General features: G+C 32.1%; 1 long non-coding RNA gene across 1 annotated transcript; it reads right to left on the bottom strand.

The window, feature by feature from the left end:
* Positions 1 to 390: 390 nt before the first annotated feature.
* On the bottom strand, positions 391 to 8325 carry LOC127834843 (uncharacterized). Its single transcript, XR_008028244.1, has 3 exons — positions 8138 to 8325; positions 2804 to 2903; positions 391 to 908 (listed from the first exon to the last, which is right to left on the bottom strand). It is a non-coding gene; the product is annotated as an uncharacterized LOC127834843 (long non-coding RNA).
* Positions 8326 to 9148: the final 823 nt, after the last annotated feature.

Raw genomic sequence — 9148 nt, forward strand, 5'->3', positions numbered from 1 at the left:
GTTATGTGTCATGTGTTATGGTCGTTTTGGCATTATACAAAATTGTTCTTAAAACTCAACGCCAAAACGATGATTTTATCTACCATCCAAAGACACCAGTAGTTGAATATTTGATATTACCCGGTTTATATATCCTGATGATCTGATATCGCAATTTTCAAAACGAACAATGGGCAAACTATTGTATATATATATATATATATATATATATATATATATATATATATATATATATATATATATATATATATATATATATATATATATATATATATATATATATATATATATATACATAACATATGCTTACATATGAACATCAAGAGTGCTTTATGTTTAATTATTTTATCATCTGGATATTTCCAGTATTAAAATCAATAGTACTAATAATTAATGCGTATGTTTTATTTTAACCGATGCAATGGTTTAAAAACGTAATTTAATAAATTAAATCTATCAACCAACATTTATTATATTAAATACTAAAATCCCTCCTTACTGTTGTCTCACCGTAGACCACACTTCTTGCTTTTGTTTCTTTTAAACTATTATAGAACGTTATGGTAAATGTAAATGAACCAGTACGTAACTAGTTTACATTATATATTTCATGACGGTGTATATCATATGTCGTATTTGCTGTGGGCGAATCAGAAAATGCAAAACCACTAAACAATAAGTATTTAACGACGATTGCTCATGTATTGGCCAATGTACAAAGTTGTCGCCCTTGATATATACTTCAGCAGATGTGCGTCCCTTCGTTTGCGGGCGCTATTCGTTCTTCACGACGACGATATCGCGGTCAGGTTTACAGACAGGGTCATTTCTTCCTCGTGTTAGGCAGTACATGATCAGTTGAAATGTCGCTGTGTCCAGTGAGCGTTTTTGAACCGAACGATTGTCATCTGCAAGCAAATATATAAATCATCCAAAACAGCTAAATATTTAAAGGGACCGTCAACCGCGATTGACGAAAAAAGAAAAGTTCTAAAAAACGTATTTTTACCATATTGAAATCGAAAGTACATCGCAAATAGATGACATAACGATATACACACTATATATAACGCAAGTAGATTGATCATTTTATATATAAAATATATACAATTCACTACGCATGCACAATTTGCATTCATGGGTTCACCACGTGACGATGGTGATCAATCTACTTGCGTTATTTATAGTTAACTGGTAGTTACCTGGTACCTGTACCTAGTAAACTTTATTACCGAATATACTGAAAATATGAAAACTTAACAACTTTTTTCAAGTAATTTAATATACCAGTCTTGATATTTTAATCAATATACATGTAAACTTATAGTTTGTAAAAAAATACGGTATTTTAGAACTTTTCTTTTTTTGTCAATCGCGGTTGACGGTCCCTTTAGAGTGGCCTTTTCACGTTTGGGTAAATTGCCAAAATTAAAAAAGTTTCATATTCGCATATTTTCGTTGTAGTCATGATATTTGTGAGGAAACAGTAATACTGAACATTAACCATGCTCTAAAATAACCATTATATGCATCTAATGACTATTTTAAAACCTTAAAATTATACAGCGTTGCGACGCGAAACGATTGAATAATTTGGAGAGTTCTGTTGTTGTCGTTATATTTTGTGACAACACGTGGATTGCTTACATAAAGTATAAAATACATCACTCATTGTATGAGCATGGTGGTCGATTGGTCGTTAGACTTTTACTCCAGGTGTCAGTAGTTCGAGCCCAGCTGAGGTTAACTTTTTGTTACGTTAATTTTATTCTTGTTTGTTACTGGATGTTTTTAGATCTTATGTTAAGATGTATCAATATAAAGCATTTAATGACAAACTTCAATACATACCAGATCGGTGAAAAGGTCCCTTTAAGTGCATGAGCATTATAGAAAGCGACAGAAAACCCCCATAAATATGGCTAAATAAAAAGTAAACAATGTGAATGCACGTATGATCAACTGTAACTGAATATAGGAATAACAGACAATTCTTAGTACACATCTGCATGGAATATCAAATACTTGATAATCGTCTAGCAGTGAACAGACATATGGCTATATGCTCCCCATCATGGACGTGCGTCACTCGGAGCAGGTCGATTTACAATTTCAAATATTCCAAACAACTGGAATTAGAGTCGCTAAGAAGACATTGATAGATGGCTGATGGTCGAACTCTTTTTTTAGGCCGCATATTTGTTATATTTCAAAATATTTATTTGTACGATTCAGACGATTCGGGCCTTCTCTTTTACTAATTTTAGCTAGAAACAAACGGAATTGTATCAGCAATATGTTCCTTACATCAAGGACATTCGTAGCACTGAAAGAGAATTAATATAGATATTGTCATCTACTTATCATAAAGGCTGGAGTTTAATGCTTTTTAATTCTTTATTAAATCGCAGTAAGTGACATTTGTTGTCCTATATTTTAGGACGGATTCCTGTTACGATTGGATACAATTTAGACGGTATTTTTTAACGAAATCCCCTTGACCTATAGATGCCATAATTCCGTGTAGACTCGTGACATAACTAGCGAATTGTGGTCAGCGTTTACCGCATCTATGACGCTACCATAATTATAACACAAGAAGTGAGATAATTTGTATGTCTTATCTTTATAGAATTAATACCGTTGTATTAAATTGTATAATCGATTCTCGTCAACATTTAATCTTAAGAATTATGAAAGTCACCATAAACAGCGTTCTTGTTAGATCACATTGTTTTAGTTTGATCATGTGGTTGCAAAAAAGACAAAGGAATCTACTGCGAATGTGCAAGATGGTACTTACCAACTATATCATCGAAGAACGCTGCGCGCGCATCTGTCAAACGCGACAATGCAACAAACGTCCAGCATACGACCAAAAACATAAACGTTTTGCTATCCATCTGCAAAATACAAATAAAGTTATTTATTATATACATGCAGATATATACATGTACACCAATGCATCTTGATATGTTGTAATCTAAGAGTTTATTGTCCTTATAGCGGTTTTTTGCAGCGCTTAAAACATTTCAAATGAGTATTTTACAATACCCGTTATGCGGCGGATGGTTTGCGCATGACACTTTAATCACCTATCCCTTATTTACTCGTGAAACGATGCATTTTCTAGCATTTCAATAGTCAATATTTCCATCTAGCTAGTATTGACCTATAAATTGACCATTCACAATAGCTTTTTACAGTCCAATATCTTTTGGGAAGGGATACACGGGTCTTTCACGATACTTCAATTCAAACAAAACTACGGCTATTTTCACAATATATGTGTCAGTCAGCCGTTAGTATATATTCCTTATATGAAACCGCGTAAACTAAGGCAGTACGAATCAAGGACACAGTTTTCCCAAATGAATGCAATATATTTATATCAGTAGACAATACGACCAGCAAATCTAAGAGAATGACTCTGTTACAAATATAACGTATGTGAACTCTTGACCCACCACACAGTGTACCAATAAGTATTAATTAGTATTATTATTATAGATTGTATTTGCACGTAATAAAGCGCAGGTCGTCTCGTGTCTCGTGCAACATACCCAGCGGCATAAGTATATATTAATAATGACTATGTACCGCTGTTTAGGATGCTTGCAAGTCTGAATGGAATGTAGGTCTTTTAAAGCTATGCTAGAGTAGTCGTGTTGTCTTTGTTTTATCTATGGTGATCTCATTTGCCTAACGTATTATTGCACGATAGCGTATAGCTATTAACCATTTGCTTTAGGACAATGTATATATATTCCAATGTAAAACTCATATAAAACAGATTTACATCACATATACATTATACATTAAACCAGTATTACTCATGAGAAACTAGTTTTCATGGATGTTGCTGATTGGGCAGACTAAGAATTTAACGAATAATAGTTCTGTGTGCTTTTGCACAACAGTCGGATTCGCATCCAAGTTTGAAGTTGTATAGGATGTTTACTACTTGTTCTTGATTGCTTCGAGCTTTAATGACTACTTACGTACAGCTGGGTGTTGGATTATTACAAATAGGATGTATACCGGCTCATATCTGATATAAATTACGTTTAATCAGAAGTAAAAAGTTATTTAAGAATATTATGATTACCACAAACCGCATACAGAATGTGCATTTTGTATCATAGGTGCAGTAATATATTATCAAGTTTATTTGGTTGTGACATTAAAATTTGCTTATACTGTAAACGAAGCTCCAATGTTATACACTTGACATGGACGATTAATCTGACCATGCAGTCATGTTTTATATTAAATGCTATCTTTTTCAGATAATCTTGTTACGTTGCACGTGAACATTTCAATATTGCAATGTTAACATTTAAGTGAAGATTCAGTGTTGTATTGCTTACAAAACATATTTTTTCCACTTTTATGAATGTGTAATAAATTAACTTCAGTTTTTCTTATTACGATACTAGGTAACGTGGTCTGTTGTTATAAACATGTGTTTATTGTCAAATATGTTAAGTAGGGGAACAGGGTCACCGTTTAATTCACACCTTATCGCATATAATGACGTGCCATTTTTTAATCATAATCGTCGCATATTACGTAGCCAAAAGTCGATTTCCCATGGCGTGCCACCATTTTTTATGACGACAACAAAACGAATACCATTATAAGCACCCAGAAATAAATCCGAAAATGTAAGTGGCCAAGAAGTTTTTTTGCTAAACCAGGATATATTTAACCGACGAATACTAATGTTTTTGTTTTTTCGGTTTATAATTGGCACACTCATACAAAACACAATCTGAATCAGCAAATGATATATTGCTTACGGAGGTGTCCGGAGATAACCGATGTTTCACGAATTGACCAAAACACTATGTTTTAGTGGAAAAGTAATACTCGTGTAAATCTCACAAGACTATGACCCTTACTACACCAATAATGGTTTGCTTACCACAATCAGTAAGTTTCTCTCGAATTTGTCTAGCCTTTAAAATCAATAACAGTTCGGCAAATTGGCCAATATCAGTCGATGTTGAAACGATAATAGATCAATCGAAAAGTTAAAATTACACATAAAAGGTGCCTTTTCACAGATTTTGGCATATATGGAAGTTTGTTATTAAATGCTTAATGTTGATTAATGTAAACATTGGATCTAAAAAGCTCCAAAAAAAAAGAATAACATTAAAGAAAGAGACAAAGTAACCCTTAGCTTGGATTGAACCACTGACCGCTGGAGTAAAAGACTCTTAGACCACTAGGCCATCCGTGCTCATACAATGAGTGATGTATTTTATATCATATATGAGCAATCCTCGTAGTATTAAAAAATATAGCGACAACAACAGAACTCCCCAAAGTATTCAATCGTTTCGCGTTGCAGCGCTTTAAATTTTAAGGTGTTTAAATCGTCAAAAGATGCATATACTAGATATTAAAGAGCATTGTTAATGTTCAGTAGTAGTGTTTCCTCACAAATATAATTACTTAACAAAATATGCGAATTTGAAACATTTTATTTTTATTTTGTCAAGTTACGTGAAAAGGCCCCTTTAACCAAACATAAAAATTTTCAAAGACAACAATAGTATTACGTTGTCATTATATACCGGAATACTCTTTCATCAAGTTTTTTTTCGGAAGTCTGGTTTCTATGCAGATAATTAGTTAATGTCGCACCTTTCCTAAACTTAATTTAGTTCACAATTACAGAACTTCATATAATTGTTATTTGCTCATTGTATTTCAACCATTACCTATGAGTACTGAGCAAAATTTAAAATTGTGTGTAAGCTACATAGGAAAAACGTTTAAAAAGGCGTGTGACGATGCTACGAGTGTAATTATCGATAGATCTTTTTTCTAACACTATATACTTTCACCTCAAATGTGTTTTAAATGTTGCTTTATTCATTTTTGTTCATTTTTGTTGTTGTTTGTGTTGTCCTGTGATGTATATGCAACTGGTCAGTGACCTTAAAAAAACTAGCGCATGAAAACAAAAACTGATCAACTTTACAACAAATCTGAATTTAATTTATCTAAAAATTTTATCGTAAGTTTCATACCCAATACACTTTACGTATTTATATTTTTACCAGCAATAACAGCTTTTGTATCATAATTCAGCTTCTGTTTATTCTGCGTGATTTTTCGAAACTTCATGTGTTCGTTCCACTAGTCCTTCTCCTCTGTGAATGTTTAAATCTGGGATAACGATCATGCACACATGACATGTCCGCATAGACGAGAGTAATATGGAAATAATCAATTCCTATCTATCCGTGTGAATATCGCTTTTGGAGTGATTGATTGATTCGGAGATTGGTTGATGATTTAATTTATTTCTATTTGTCTTTATGTATTTATTATTTTATTTGTTTATTCTTTCGGTCGCTCGTTCGATCGGTCACTCATACAGCGGTTAGTTCTCAATTTTCAAAGTGATTGCTGATATTGCTAATTGAACGATGACATAGCACGAGCATCAACACGAACACGAAATATTCTTATATTTAGCTATGCAATGCCAGTATTGTAGATTGCGTGCGGCAATGCACTGGTCCTTTGTTTAACATCGAGCCAATGTTAATTATTTGGAAATGCAACGTCAATTTAGTTTGAAATCGCGATTATCATATACCAAAAATAACCACTGGCCATGATTTCATACGCATTCCAATATGCGCATAAGCGCATTTTGAGAGGTTGCACCCCTCTTAAAGTTGAAATGGTTTGACATTTCCAATCACAATTATAAATTAATTCAATCAAAACTTAATGTTCATTACACAATATTATAACATTTTTTAAGCTAATTGCTTTGTTTTTAAACAGGTTGGTTTTTACGGTTAAATAGATTCCCCCCCCCCCAAACCCATAATCCCGAATAAATCCGCGATTAATGTGGGTTATATTAACAGATGTTCATAACAGCATTGCACATGAATTCGTTAAATGCATATGGTGAAATAACAGTGTGCATAATAGTAGTACAATACTTACAGCAAATACTCATTCAATGGAATTTTATCTGGAAGACAGACAACATCTCAGATGTCGTACCTAAGATTTGAATAAGTAGAACTATCATGCTGCCTCAAATAAAATTATGAAGACTGTTTTGAAATTTTACTATATGAAGATTTTTAATTTGAATTGAACTTAACTGTATTGAAAACGTTACATACTTACTTCTTTATTGTATGTATATAGACGATGTACTTATGTATAAGTCTAAATAAAATGTACGCTCTGTCCTGTTTTGTTCTGTTAATACAATGTCAGTGTTTGATATCCGACTGAGCTCGCATCACCGACACTTGTTTGTTTACTCTTTCTAATGATACCTATACTACTGAAATTAAAACTCACTGGGATAAAAAAAAAACATAATTTAATAGCAATGTCCGCATGATAGATATTGGCGCATGTAAGTAACCAAAATAAACGTAGTTCAATGAAATACGGTTGTCTGAGTTGTTGCAAAGTAATTTATAGGTTCAACGTGAAATGGAAGTATAAAGGCCGCAATTTACACGTGCTGGTGCAAATGTGTAGTATATAACCATGGAAACAATGCGTTTATTTTGTGTTCCGATTATGAAAAAATAACATTAACCCCGTTCGTCCGTTCCTCATAAATTATGTATTGCATAAACCGTTATTTGACATAGTAACCCATAGCTATTATTATAGTGTAGACAGTGGAAGTCCTATCCACTGCCGTGGAATGAACCCAGACATTTGAGAATTCTAAAATAATAATGTGCAGCGACATGTTATATTACATGTACGTAAACGTTTTACTTAGTTACACTTATCAACTTAAAACATTACCCGGAGCAACTTTGAACAATCGCATTGAATTTGATGTCCTTACATCCAAACTTTTTGAACAAAGTTAACAGTTAACAGTGTACAAGTTCAGTAAAGTATACACATGTGTACAATACAATAATAATAAAATTTATTTATAATTAATATAATAATAATAATAATATTATCATTATTATATTTATGATTATGATGTATGATGATGATTATAATTATTATTATATACATAGCCTTTTATATTTACTAAATTCGACATTAAAACACAACTCATTTTATTCTGTTATAACTCCACCAATTCATCAACAAACATTTAACCAGTACATACGTTTTGAAAAATTCCCTGTCTTAAAGTCCAACGAATGCTTCGATTGGTTTTCTCAAATAAGAATGCTACAATCTGTTCACGAGGCTTTATACGCTGTGCAGCGAGCGATTCAGATCCATCGGTCTTAAAGCAACAGTGCGCATTCAATCGGTAATAGGAGCGTTCAACAGCCGAATACGTCTACACCCATTATGGGTGGTTAATTCCACCCATTAATAAATGGTAATAATACAAATGAGCTATTCATGTTAGCAAAATATGTTAAATATGCGTTGAAAGCAAGAAATACATTTTTGAACACTACTTTGTAGCATACATTGGGTTTTCCCCCTAAACACTGTAACACTGTACGAATACTTGTTATATCTTATTTTGTTAGGCATTTAATTAAATGTAATAACTTGTCAGTAAGTAATATATAAATATATATGTAGTGTTTTATGTATTGTAAACCTAATCTAAACATAAAACAATGTTAAACAAAATGTAAAAACGTGACATCATGTATGTATTTGTTATTGATGTGTTTAGACGATGTACTCTGTACAAGTCTCAATAAAATGTCTTGTCTTGTCTCATTATGTATAATAATGAAATAATTTTAAATTATATAAAACTACATTTCTTGTTGGTTAGATGCTTGTAAATGAAGGCTTCAAGCTATTCAATCATATACCATTGAATATATGACATTTGTATTATTGATATGTTCAATATTTTATAATCTGCCCAAACGTACATAACATATCCAAAAATAGTATTCATATATTCAAATGAATACTTAAATGACTTCCTACTTGCTATTTGCTTGTAAATTCAATATTAAACATGTTAATGTAAAATGAAAGCATGTTATTTTATTTTCTTGTCTTAACAACACAGATTCATTACGAATTATTTCCTGATAGCCTTACTTCAAACTAATGGTTCGCTTCCGTATTCCATTTCGATAACTATTTTTATCAATAATGTTGTAAAACTTGTATGGTCATATTTTTTATTATATGCAAA

Source organism: Dreissena polymorpha, chromosome 6, assembly GCF_020536995.1.
Source record: "Dreissena polymorpha isolate Duluth1 chromosome 6, UMN_Dpol_1.0, whole genome shotgun sequence".
Classification (NCBI taxonomy): domain Eukaryota; kingdom Metazoa; phylum Mollusca; class Bivalvia; order Myida; family Dreissenidae; genus Dreissena; species Dreissena polymorpha.